The sequence below is a fragment of the Uloborus diversus genome, chromosome 2, assembly GCF_026930045.1.
Source record: "Uloborus diversus isolate 005 chromosome 2, Udiv.v.3.1, whole genome shotgun sequence".
Lineage (NCBI taxonomy): Eukaryota > Metazoa > Arthropoda > Arachnida > Araneae > Uloboridae > Uloborus > Uloborus diversus.
The window spans coordinates 162,827,433-162,842,389 of record NC_072732.1 but is presented as its reverse complement, the minus strand read 5'-3'; positions in this window follow the sequence as shown (position 1 = coordinate 162,842,389).

Here is a 14,957-nt window from a genome sequence, read left to right as displayed (position 1 = left end):
ACTAGTAATTTCCTAAAATATCTGGACTAGCAATAATTTAGTAGTCACAGAAATTATGTTTACAATAAATAATATAAATAATCAGAAAAAAAAAATTGAATAAAAGTACTTAATAATTAATTTACCAGACATACCAGATATTTACTGCCAAATTTTAGGATAGGTTACAAATATTGTACAATTTCCAAATTCTTGAAACACGTTACATTTACGAACTTTTTGAAAATTTTACCTTTGAAAATTCCTTGATTTCTCTTTTTTGTCGATGTCTAAAACATCGGTAATTTATTCTTCAGACCAATTTTATTTTCTGAAATCTTCATTACCTTAAGACACAGCTGATAATTGATGATAATTTTTCTCTCTTGAATTAGCAGGAATGACTTAAAATTTTCGCGTTGAATAAGATCCGCAAAATTAGAAGTCTAAAAGACCTAAGTCTAAAAGTCCTCAACTACAGAGTTAGACATGTAAGGAGGGTTAAAAATAATTTTAAATACATAATTATAAATGTTCAAATGGTAAAATCACATCGAAAAGAAAAACGAGCGAGTATTAAAGAAACGGATGCAATCGGATTTCGAAATGTGTGAAAAATCGGGATAATAGCGTAAAAAATAGCCAGGATGCGTATTTTTAATCTAATCTGTAGAATTCGATAAACATGCATGTTCTTGAACTCAAAATCCATGACCAATTGTCCATTTCCATGATTTTTTAGTATTTTTTGCCGAAAATCATGACTTTCCACCACCATTTTCGATCATAGCCGAAATCCATGACTTTCCATGTGCGCGGACACCCTGCCTTTAGTAGTATTGAAATCTTACGCTTCCAATTTCCTATATCCATTGATGTGCCTTGTTAAGTTGTAGGAAACGAAATGTCCTAGAAATACATTGAATGGTGATCTTACCTTATTATTTTATCATGAAATATTTTTAAGTGATAGTGATTATTAAGTTTTATACTTACCAAAGCTTATATGTATAATACTTATAAAAAAAAGACCAAATGTATGCATTTTATTTTACTTTATTTTTTATATTAGCGTACAAAAAATATAAGTAGAGATTTTCTACTTAAAACTTTTCATTTTAACCTAAGTACTTATGTAGTTTGAAGAAATAAATATACAATAAAAATGTGATTAATATATTGATACTTAATGTAACTATTATTCTGAATCAATTTTATTCATCAGTTATTTGAATTTAAAGTAAGTAATGTAAATTCTAGGGAAATGATGTCAGATGGCCACTACTGACTCATGCATGTGGCCACTGCTGAAAATTTCAGATTTTGGAGTGGCCACCAATGGATCAAATTTGAAATTTTGCAAAAAAATAGATAAAAAATTAAAAAAAATTGAAATTCTGTCATTTTTAATAAATGGGACGATTAAGGAGTATTTGGGCTATAACACGCTCATTGAGTTTTTAAATTGGAATTAATATTGTAGACCCACAGTTTAAAAAAATACACAATATGCTTAACTGTGCCCAATACTAGTGCGTTTAACTTACTAGCTTCTTTTGGAACGATATTTTCTCTTAAACAGAAGGATTCTCTCTTTCTAGAAACCTTTACCTTCAAAACATTACTTTATTTTTTAATCCTTTTTCAATAACCTTTCTTTCACGTTTTAATATACATTTTGGTTTTTTAATGTTTGACTACACCTACTATTTATTGCGAAAAATACTGTCATGACTGAAAAACAATTTGCATTTCCTTTTAAACAACTAAGTATATGTAGTTTTAATATTCACTTTAAAGCGAGTCCATCAATCGTATTACTCTCCGCAATGATAAATGTCGTTACTTAGAGCATCTCACAACTTCTCACGCAACTCTAAACCCACTGTATTCCAACAACTCGAGCTTGGCAATGTACAGCTGGTAAGATGCCAACAATCAACGCTTCAAGGCAGAAACATGTGAACACTCAATGCTTGTATACATTATTAGAGTATTTAAGGGTCACACTGCAAATCTTGAAGATGAGGAGAAACCTAAGCATTTATCCAACTGTCTCGCTTGATATATCTCAGTCGCCGAAGTTGCTATATTAAAGATCTAGAAATGTCCATCGACAATGTTAATATATTTACGACTGAAGAGATTTGGAAGTTCTTTTCATGATTGATAGGATTTCTGACCAATGTAAATCAATGTAATGGAAGAAGTTGTTTCTTCTGGTTTACAAAGATACAGTGTGTTTCAGTTTACTTTAGACATTGGTTATTAATAATAAAAAGATTAATTGTTGACGGTTTTTTAAGATGTTCAACTAGTATAAAAGCATAATACTCGTGGGCAGGTAAAGGGCTGCAAATTTTTCGTTGTTTAATTTTTTGAATTTTTGTCACATTTGTTTTGTTTACATTTGTTTGTTGTATTTCAGCTTTATTGTACAAGCTTGTTTATTTGGTTGCCACTGAAAAAAAAGGTTCAATAAAAAAGACTAATTTCAACAATCCCTATTGTTGGTATTGAATCCAATACGCATTTCTTCAAATATCTCGAAAACCCATTTCTGCAGATACTGACGTTTATTTTGTTTGCTCGTTACTGAAGAGACTTGAAAATTTATTTAATACTAATGGTACCCGTACGACTTTGCCCGTAGTTGAAAATTAAAAGGTCATTCGGTTCGCCTGTATATTTACAAATAATGGATGATAAATTTCTCGCCTATTGGCTATGTTCATTCACTCTCCCATTCCATGTGATGATAATTTCGTAATTTACTCGTCCATCATATGATAATTTTGCTCCGGAAAATGTTCTTAAAATTGAAATAGAAAAAGAAGAAAATCAAATTTTCGAAAAATCTTTTCAAGGTGCACACCTTCATGCTACAAACTAAGTTTGTTCCAAATTTCATGAAAATCGGTCGAACGGTCTAGGCACTATGTGTATCACAGTGATCCAGATATTCTCCAGACAGAAGGACTTTGAGCTTTATTATTAGTAAAGATAAAGAAGGGATATGGCTTACAATGAAATGAAAAAGAAAAGCATATTTATTTTCTTTCAACGACAAAATGATTTTAAAAGTTTACTCTTAACTTTAATTGCTGGGGAATGTGGGGCAAAGTGAAATAGCAGTGTAAAAAGAAATAGGGAAATAATTACTCTGCTCTTAGCACCACCTATCTGGTAATATTTAAACTATATAGTAGCACCTGTTATCTATTCCAGTCAGGAAAAAATACCACCGAAGATTAAAGCTTATGATAATACAGCAATTTTCAAGAATTGATACTCATGTTGTAATATTTTGTTTCAAGACAAAATTATTTTTGTTACTATAAAATGATAAAGTTTTTGTTCTTAACTTTTTAAATAATGACCTTCTAACACTCTGTGAAATATTTATTTAGTTAATATTAAGCTTATTTGTGTTTTAAATATGTTCAACAATCAGTCAAGTACATGCGGGGCAAAGTGAAATAGTTTATTTTGTTTACTCGCTTAGTCGTTTACTAAATCACTTACATATTCAATTATTGATCCATTCATTTACATTCCTCCTTTTAGTAATTTACTTATTTATTCATTCATTCACTTATTTCCTTATTTATTCACTCTTTTACTTGTTCATTTACTTTTCTTCATATATTAATTAGTTGACTAATTTAATTTTCACTTTATTGTTTCAGTATCTTTGTTTCAGTATCTTGTTTATTTATTAAACCTTTTATTTACTGATAAATTTGATCAAAAATATTTTTATGATTAAATAGAAAACATTTTATTTTTCACTTTGCTCCATAGAAAAAAAGTGAAAATACTCCCCCCCCCCCTTTTTTTTTGAATGCTCAAATTTACTACCAAAAACTAAAAAAAATACTGATTCAAGACAAGTTTTATTGTAAAATAGAATGTTCTTTCTTTATGTAGTATAATTTTCAAAATAAATATCTAATTAATTCATTTTGAAAATGTTCAGTCATCTGAACTATTTCACTTTGCTCCATACTCCTCTACTATTAACGGTTTAATACTAAGTTAAACATAATTATTATAACAGGTGAAATACAAAATTTAAGCTTCTCTGTTATGTAGTTACTATTTTTCATTAAATTTAACACTCATGTTTTATTCCTAAATATATAGTTTTAAAATATATTCATTTTTATTTTTGAAGTACGAAAGTAGGAATACTATATCTTAGTCTGATAATAATGACGCTGAGTTTGGTCTTCGACATGTTTCGAATTACTTATTTTCCATTTGATTTTTGTTCATTTATTATTTTATTTAACTTGTTCAGATTCAAAATTTTGTATTAAAGAGAATTTTGCTTTTAAACCAATATTTTTTTATCTTCAATGGTTGTATACATTAATATTTGAACGCTTGCTTGAATTTGAGTTGTTTAAAATTGAAAGATAATTTACAGTTTTGATTCATTAAAATATAATGCCAAATATTTAAGAGATACGTTCGATTCTACAGTAGCTAATTTCTTTTCCACATAAATAACTGTGTTTCATACAATATGTTTTATATTTGTTTTTCGTAACTTCGTGGTTTTAAAAAGACACAGATTTCAATAGGGTTGAAAAAATTGCGTTGGTACAGGAGAAAGCAGACTCATTTACCTGTGGTTGAACTTCGTAATCCGTTTTTAGCCTACTTTCCCAGTATAAGTCAGAAAAAGAAGAAAAAAGCATAAAAGAAGGCTTAATGAATCTCAAAAATATCGCGGAAAACAAAAATAAATTCAAAAAAAAATAAAATAATTAAATAAATATCATACAATTAAAAATTGGAAAGTAGGGTATTGAGATGGGGGGAAAATGTCTGTCGGTCTGTCTGTCGCCCCCCCCCCCTAATAACTTTTGAATGAATAGTCCGATTCGAACAAACTTTTTTTTGTTCCGAAGATCTCGGCAAGGATACCTCATTCCCATATTTCACTTTTTGATTTGAACTATTTTTTATTCAATTTTGAACAGTTCGACAAATCTTAACATTAGCGCCTACGGGGAAATTCAAAGCAATTCCGAACTGTGAGGCTAATTTGCTTCAAACAAACTTTGTTGGAAAAATCTTTTGATGAAAACCTTGTATATAAAATATCGTTTTGATTTGAACAATTTTCTGTTCAATTTTGAACAGTTCAAATCACTTAACATTAACGCCTACGGGGAAACTGAAAGTCAATGTAGATTCTGTACTTGAAGGCGGATTTACTTCCAACAAATTTTGTTGGAAATAGCTCTTGACGCCAAACTCCAGACTTCGACTCCGAGAATTTAGGGGCACTTAACTCCGACTCCCCGACTTCGACTCTGACTTCGTAGCTTTGGCAAAAAATTTATGCACGGAGGACAAATGACTGACTCCGATTGTTAGATATTCGACTCCGACTTCTTTACCCCAAAATGAGATTGACTCCGACTCCGCAGGTATTGTTTTAACTGTGAAATATTTATTGTTGATATGACTTGTTTTTATTTTCACGCTATAGATTTAATTTAGGTATTCAGTTTTCAGCGAATAAACTCGAAGTCATTTATGTTTCTACATAAAGATATGCGCAGACGATTTTTTTTTTTTTTTTTGACAATAAAAATTATTTCTTTAGGTTGAAATTTTAAAGTTTTTATTTATTTTGGTAAGTGCATTAATTCATTCAAAAAATTATTTTTGGCAACAGGGGAAAAAGAAACGATTTTTTTTTGGATAAGATGTATTTATTTTAATAAGCTTATTAATATTAATTATTTATTTTTTGTTTTGAAAGCTGTTAAAGAACTTTTTTGTTGGGAAAAAGTGTATTAGTTTTTTTTTTATTTAAAGTGCTGCTTTTTTTACGCATCTAATTTTCTTTGATTAGTAAGGAATATTTTATGCCTAGAAATCAGCTTAAAATATTAAATAAATATGTTTTAAACAATTTGCGATTTTAGCTATTTTTGAGAATATTGATCAGGTACGAGAAAGTAGTACGGATATACGGTAAAGTAGGCTCGTTTAGTTCTAGACGGTACTTCTTGTTAATTGTAATTTCAAAACACATTAGGACCGCTTTTATCCGAACTAATTAAGGTTGGATGGTGTTCAGAATATCAAACAGTTAGGATGCCAGAACACGTTTTGCTTTTATATGTGACATTTGTCTCATTTTTTATCACATGTTCTGTACATAACAACATCTAGAGCTTGGCTAAAATGGATCATAAATGATCACAGTAAAGAAAGAAATACTTTGCACTCTAAAATAGGGTTTATTTAGTTAATTGTAAACATGGAATGTAATCAATATTACGGTCGAAAAGAAATATACCAATAAACTTATAAAAAGTACAGTATTGTTCATAATGTGCTAATTAGTCAAAGTTTTAAAATTTTAAAAAATAACTCAGAAAAATTTCCTTTCCTGATCAGTACAGTAAGCTAATTTTACTCACAGCACATGTATCTCACTGGCATTCAGATTACTGGACGATCGGATTACGGGCGTTCAGATTTCTAGAGATTCTACTGTAAGGCAATTAATTAGTTTTATACACTAAGCGCTTTGCTTTTTATCTGTACGTAAAACATGCGGGTTTTTGTCTTAATCAAATAAGTCTTCGTTTATGGTTTTGGGTGTGGTCTGGTTTGGTAACTGTAAAGTCAAATTATCTTCAAATTTAAATTTAACTGCCGATGTTGTGGTGGGTATGCATATAGAAACTAAAACTGACAGCCGAAGAATCAAAGAATCAAATCACATTGCGGTGAATTTTGATTGAATTTGATAATGAAGCACACGAGAAAATTTTTATAGATCATTTTAGTATTAGCTTCATTACTTTCAACTAATTTTTTTTTCTTGCAACTCCAAAATGCATATCTGACATTTCAATAATATTGTTACCATATTAGGTTTTATTTATACTATCTGAAACTACATCATCTCAGAATGTGAAATAATAAATATTCATCATATATTTATTATTACACTTAAGGAAAAAAATGCAGGAATAATATATGTGAAAACACATTACTTGCAGTGAATGATACGGGTATAAAAATGTGGCAAAGAAGCATCACACCAATAAAATAAAAGGAATATATGCAAATTCGCAATATATCTTAGATTACTTTTCTAACTCATTTGCATTCAAAGGCAATATCTCCCTACGCGGAAACCTCACACCTCGCACATAAAATTTTTCATATGTTATATACTGAATTACAATTCTATAGAAGGTATCCAAAACTAGAACTAACTTTGAACTGTGTGGGAGATTCAAGTAAATAAATAGCGCTTGTAACTATTTCACTAAGATTTGAATATATTAAAGGCTGCTCATGGCTGTGTGGGTTTATACTTACCATTGCAGAACTACAAAGTATGTATAATGGAAATGGCGAGATGGTTAAGCATGAGGACGAAATTTAATATCGTATATCCTTTACTACTTTTGTAGTAAATTCCGCTCTTATTTGAATATCTATTTTTAGAAATGAATGATCTGTGAAAATATAGGATGAATATAAAGATGTGTATTGATAAGGGAATTAAAAAAAACTATTTTATACACAATTTTTTTTTTTTTTGAGCAATTAAAAAAACTATTTTATACATTTTTTTTTTGAGCAATCACGATTGCTTATTGTTCTCAGTTGACTGTTTTGATCTCCTATGATTTTATTCCCCCCCCCCCCCCCGCCTTCCTCTGCGCCTTCCACCGTCGACCGGCCTCACGATGCTGCTCCTCTAGCGAAAACCGTCTCCAGGTTGCGTCCATATTCTACACACATGCATGCATACATACACACCTACACGCACATTCCTACATACACACACCTACACACACACTCCTACATACACACACCTACACACACACTCCTACATACACACACACGCATACACACACCTATACACATACACACACTCGTGCCTGCACAGGCACACACACACACTCGTGATTGCGAAAAACATAATTTGAATTTCAGATGTCGAAATTCAAATTAATTTTTAAGTTTTTAATATTTTTGTTATCAAGTTTTTTATCCCTTTAGTACAGTATTAACTAAAGGCATGTAGCACTGGCATAGAAAATTAAAAAATGGCGTCTATGAAAGAAAAAGTTTTGTGATCCGCGAAAAGACTTTTGAGGATCAGTACTTCAGAAACTTTGGTTTTAACACAGATACTGCCAATCAACAGTTTATACAGCTTGTATCAGTTTTACAAGCAAGACCTCTGTTCTCGTAACCGCTAGTCCTAGAGAAATACTGCCAATTGCAAACATGGTCAAAATAAGGGCAGAATACGAATAGCAAAAATTTAAAGATAAAATCAAAATTAATGAAAAAAATAGGAATTTTAGCTTTCTATGCGGATCCTAGATCCCTTAACTCAGATTTAAGAGAATAATACCTAGTGAAACATAACTTAAGCACAAAAAGTTCGACGTGAGTACGGCAAGCTATTAGAGATACATGAAATGCAACATTTTGTTACGTACACCACTTTGCAATCTCAGTCAATAACATCTTGTGTGTGGGGGGGGGGCATACTAACAAAAATATAAAATTAGATGTATGCGTACAGTACGATAATTTTTCAATGTACGAGCTTTTGTAGTGCGTTTTTTTCCTATTATAGCATAATTTTCTGCATTTATTTTCCCCCACACTAAACAGTATATATATATATATATATATATATATATATATATATATATATATATATATATATATATATATAACAAACATCGTGACACGAGATATATATATATATATAAATCTCGTGTCACGATGTTTGTTCGGGGTAAACTCCGAAACTATTCAACCGATTTTTCTCAAATTTCATATCTATGTGTCATTTGGTCCAACTTAAAAGATAGGATAGTTTTTATAATTTTTTATCGCAAATTTTATATTAATTATGCAATAATAGTGTGAATTAATTGTTTAGTTCTAAAAATTCTTAATAGATGGCGGTGTAAGTTAATTAATCGATATAACTGTAACATTGTATGACTTACTACTAAAAACACCATGATAAAAAAACTCAGAAATGTTGCTTAGAATTTCTATATAACGTTTTCAGGGTTCAGGTAACAGGTTATTATTCACTTCCTGAGAAAATCAACTATATTTTTCAAAACGTTTCCTTAAATTGCTACAAATTGCACACCGTTGTGAAAAATATTTTTCTCCACCAGTATCAAGATTAACTAAACGTATTTAATAGGTGTATCGGTTTCGGAGCGATTACGGTTCGTCCAGATTGACTCAACACCCAATGAGTGCGAAAAGATGTCTGGATCAAGAAGCTTTGCAAGCAACACCCAATGAGTGCGAAAAGATATCTGGATCAAGAAGCTTTGCAAGAGCTGCAGAGGAACTACATTCGACTTACTTGCTTGAGAGTCTGTCTTCGCGTTGGCAAAGCGTGCATTAATGCGTTGAGAACTTTCTTAGAAAAGCAGGAAGGTTCTAGGCTATTATATAAAACCTGCGTTAGGCTTCGCTGAAGGTGCCAGAATCATAACTGCCTTTAACCAAGAAGACTACTGAATTCTTCAAAAATATTCCAGTTAATTTCAGGAAGGTTAATGAATTTAAGCGGAAAATAAATATTTTCTTTATTTTGTTCCCCATTAGATTTTTAATATCATTAATTCTTGCAAAGATACGTTCGCAACAGAAAATTGCAGTGACAATTGCATCGTCAGGCATTGCTGCTACTTTTTTCAGATGGTAGACGAACAGCACATTCAGCTTTAAAGTTGCCTACTAGATATTCATAACAAACAAAACGCAATGTGTAACATTAAAGAAAAAATAAAAAACGCAGAATGGCTGTAGTGTTGCAAGAGAGTGAAATTATAATTTTCGATAAGTGTACTAAGGCTCACATGAGTAAAAACATTCATTCGAAGCACATCATAGGATTGTGCAAGATTTCAACGGCAACGATAAATTTTTAGGCGAAATTGTCTGAATACTCCTGGGGATTTCCGGCAGGCATTACCAGCTATTCCGATGAAATCAACGCATGATTAAAACAATCGTTTTTATAGCGTAATGTCGAGATAATGTGATTGGCCGTGAACATGCGAATATAAACGCAAAATAATCTAATCGCACAAGTATTTTCTAAGCAACTGCTGGGTATTGGAAACGGTGAAATTGAATTCCATCAAAATATACAGCACAACAAAGAGCCAGACAATTTCTACACTGCCGTTGAGACGAAAAGTGAACTAATTGAGAGTCTATTCCCAGATAAATTTAATTTTTTTAAAATCATAATTGCCTCTGTAATCGCGCTGGTTTTGTAGCAGTTTTAATTTCGGTAAACATTCCCGAACAGACAGGAATATTTGTGGATCGTCAATTGTCGACTGTCAAATACATATCCCGTTGCATGTCGCAAATTGTATTTATTGGTCGCACAAAGTCATTGGGAGTTGACACTTTCTAATGCAGGTTTGACATAAGGAGAAACAGTATACGTCAACTGTTTAAAACAATTTTGACGACATACTATCCAACACAATCATCATTTTTTAAGGAGAAACTATATAAATTTCACGTTTGAAGACGTATTTCATAAAGTTTAACAAACACACAAATGTCCAAATCCAGATTTTACACCAGAGATGAATATGAAGCTTTAGCTTTAACTGAAGGTCTTTGCTTTTCAATTTCAAATTTTCCACTTAGTTATTATGATATGCCGTCACTTGATAGTTAGGTCACCGACTTAGTTAACACTGATTTGCAACGTATAACAACAGAGCAATGACGCTGTCTTAGCTACAATTATTGCGAATAATGAGCCATTACTGACGGCTGGAAAAAAAAGCTCCCCATTGATGCTGAACAAGCCTGTACAGTTGTCGATGAAAACAAAGCAGTAAACATTCCAACTGAATTTTTAAATTTCCTCGATACACTAGGAATGCGACTTCACGATTTCCGGTTGAAAATTGGCTCAACAATGTATACTTTTTCGCGATTTAAACCTACCTAAATTCCGCAAAGGTACACATTTCTTCATCAAAAGTCAACAATATTGACGGGAAAGTTTAAAGGAAAAATGTTTGTGTTTGCAACGTAATCCATTAATAGCGTCATAATTTTCAAACACATTTGAAAGGCTTCAATTTTTGCTTGGTTTGGCTTTCGCAAAGTTCATAAATACATTTCAAGAAAAAACAAGTCTTCCTTCGGTTTGGACTTGAAACATAAATATTTCTCTCATGGGCAACCATGTATCGCGTACTCACAAGTGGAAAGTTATCATACTTTGCGTATTAGAAAAAGACTGGTTAAGCAAGAACATTAAGCACAACTTAGTGCTTAGACAGTTTTCAGTTTTCAAATAATAGAAACAATAGTTAGAAGTCAATGTTATCTACTTCATTGAAAAAATTTAATTTTTACATGTTTTTAATTTAGTTAGTGTTTTTTGTAAAGAAGTTATTGATTACAAACTATAGAGAAAGCTGAGGTGAATAAAATGTAGTGTCGAGTCTAAAAGTGTATGGTGGTTTATGCTTAGTTTATATATTCGGTTATTTTACAATCAGTTTCAATATTTACTATCACTTTCAAGTTATTTTTGCTTTTTTTTTTGGCCGAAGTCATACTTACAAAATTTACTAAGAGTAAGTACAGTGCTTTTTCCATAGAAAATTTAGTTAGTACTTGCTGAATTCAATAAGTACTTTCTTCAGCCTGCACTGTAAAAAAAAAAAAAAATCCGAAACGTTACTGAGTAAAAATTTTCGATACTTGCTTGCAGTTCTGGCTAAGCTTTGGCTATGTTTGCATTACTGCTTATAGAAGTTCCTTAATAAATCAGAAAGGTGCTAAGCTTTTTTTTTTAATCCCTTCCTAAGTTTACACTAAATTTCCAGAAACACGACTAGCTTCAAACAGAAAGATCTTTGAATTTTTCAAGAGGATTCCGAGATAATTTCAGGAAGGTTATTAACTTTTATCGGAAAACTTTCCGGGTTTTGGCATGACATGTTACTGGCAGAAATTGGCCACATAAGCTGTCCATAATTTTCCAGGAACATTTATGAATCGTTTTTACATTGAATCACGCCCATTATCAATCTCATATGTTTTAAAATAGGCTATACCATTTTAAGCTCTATTAAAAATATTTATTTGATTCTATCAAAATAATGAGTAAACGTTTATTTTAATCCAACTTCTTTGCCACAGCAACGCGTGGCTGGGTCAGCTAGTATATATATATATATATATATATATATATATATATATATATATATATATATATATATATATATATATATATATATATATATATATATATATATATTTACTTCAACAACGTGGTATTCTTCTGAAAGAACTAGGAGTTCATATCTATCTCATCTATTGAGGTCCCTTAAAGTTTTGAACTGCAACATCTCGTTACATCTCGTTCAGTTTTGACCGCAAATGTTTCAATGTTTTGTGTTGGTGGTAATTTTGAATGGAGATTATTTCCCTAAACATAAGTTTAGGGACCTTGGGTCCGTTGAGAAGTTAAATTTCGTACTCTTTCACAAATTTTCTCTTTTGCATCAAACTTTAAATATTTTAACACTGCACTTTATTTTGAACATTTTGTGGTTGGAAGTATGCACATTGGTTTTCGAAAATAGAGGTCTTGCAGGTTAAGCAGGGAAATGCTGTATACAAGTATGTGGGTTCTTTAATCAAATAGTTATCCTTCAGACGGAAACACAAACTGTGCTTGTGCCTAGTTGTGCAAAGCTAAAAATCGTCTAAATGTTCTTAGATCTACGAAATTTGTACACGCAGGTGTATTAACGTTGTGAAAAACAAACCTCAAATAGATCAAAATTGAAAAAAAAATATTTTTTTTATCTGAAGTCCTTTTTTTTTTTTTGAATGAATTTTCTTTCTCAGTTTGAGACTTTATAAACATCCTTTATATTAGCTTTAAAACCTTTTATTTTATTTATTTTACTTTGATAGCATTTGTTGTTGATTACGTCATTTTCATTTACTTGAATGTTTATACAGGATGTTCAGTTTTAACCTGCAAGACATTTATTTTCACAACCGTTAGTCTTAGATGTATACTTCCAACTGCAAAAATGTTTAAAACCAGATGCAGAATTAAGATATTGAAAGTTTGAAGCAAAAATAAAAATAAGTCAAAAAATACAAAATTTAACTTTTTATACGGGCCCTAGCTCCCCTAACTAATATTTAGAGAAATGATCTCATTGAAAACTATTATTGACACAAAAAACTTGACATTTATGAGATCAAAACTCAAGAAGATATTCCATTTCAAAGTTTTAAGAGAACGGACAGAAGATGAGATTGGAATTTATTGCCCTTTCAGAAGAATGACATGTCGTTAAAGTAAGGAAAACAAGGTATTAATGTTTTTCATTGCTATTCAAAAACAAATGCAAATATTATGCCGTGATACACAAAAACACACTGCAAAGCCTCGAACAATTTAAAAAACCACACTCTATGCACACATTTAATTTTAAACACTTGTTAACCGCTATATTTTCCACCAAAAGGTGTTATTGACGGCGAGTGAAAAGTGGTCACAAAACGCTGCGTTTCATATTTCGGTGAATATTGGTCGTACTAATTTCAAATTTTTTGTATTGGAATTATTTTTCAAAGGAGATAAATTTCCCTAAACATAAGTTAGGAGGCTTGGGGCCCGTATAAAAAGTTAAATTTGGTATTTTTTAACTTATTTTTAATTTTTCTTCAAACTTTCAATATCTTAAATCTGCATCTGATTTTGAACAATTTTGCAATAGGAAGTATACATTTAAGAACAACCGTTTGAGAAAATAATGGTTTTGCAGGTTAAAATGAAACACCCTGTATATACCCGAGTAACTTCAATATAGTTGCAGATTTCGTTTTTCCTTATGTTATCAAGCTACAAGATTAGACAAACTCAGAGTTAAAACAAAAATCGCTATTGGTTTTTGAAATCGTTAACTGTAATTTAGCAATTATAGTGTTTGTTCTTTTTAAAAACAAATTTTGATTCCAATTAATGTAAATAAATTATCTTATTTTTGATGATTTTAACGTTTATTCATCCCGGCAATCCATTGCTTGCAAAGTAACAATATTGTCACAAACACAGCTTCTGAGAAAGAACTTAAAATGTTTAGCGTTCTTTGAACAATTGACAAATGTCAATGGTTTACTTTTTACCAGCTAACCCGATTGTAGGGCTATGGAAGGCACAAAAACGTGTTAGGTTTAAAAAAACGTTGTATAGGTAGCAGGGATGATGCAGAAAATTTCTCTTTATGTAGGAAGCATTTAAACTTATTCTTTTTTCTACTGACACAGCTTAAAATAAAAATGTTGTTGTTGTTGATTTGTTATAGCTAGGTGGGCAATTAGTTCAATGCTTCACTTTTCCAACTGCTCCGTAATTTTATGTGAAGACCAATCTCCAGAGTACACTTATGTCATAGGGACCCGTTCATAGGGTAGATAACCATTCACAGCATAACAACACATTCACACAAAGACAGGAGCGAGAAATTAAATACATGCCCAAGCCAGGATTCAAACTCAGAACCTTTTCCATCCGCAGTTGGATTTATCTGACCAAAAGACAAGTCGCTCGAAATAATAACCAAGTTTTGAAAATAAACTTGTTTTATACTATACTAGTGGTACCCGCTCGGCTTTGCCTGTAGTAGAAAATTAAAAGCCTATTTGGCTCTCATGTATATTTACAAATAATGGATAATGAATTTCTCGACAACTGGCTATGTTCATTCGCTTGCTCATGTTACAGTTCCACGTTATGATAAATTGGTAATTTACTTTTCCACGTTGTGATAATTTGCTCGGTAAAATGTTCTTAAAATTGAAATAGAAAAAGAACAAAATCGAATTTTCAAAAAAAAAAAAAACCGCTTCGAGGTGCACATCCCCATGCT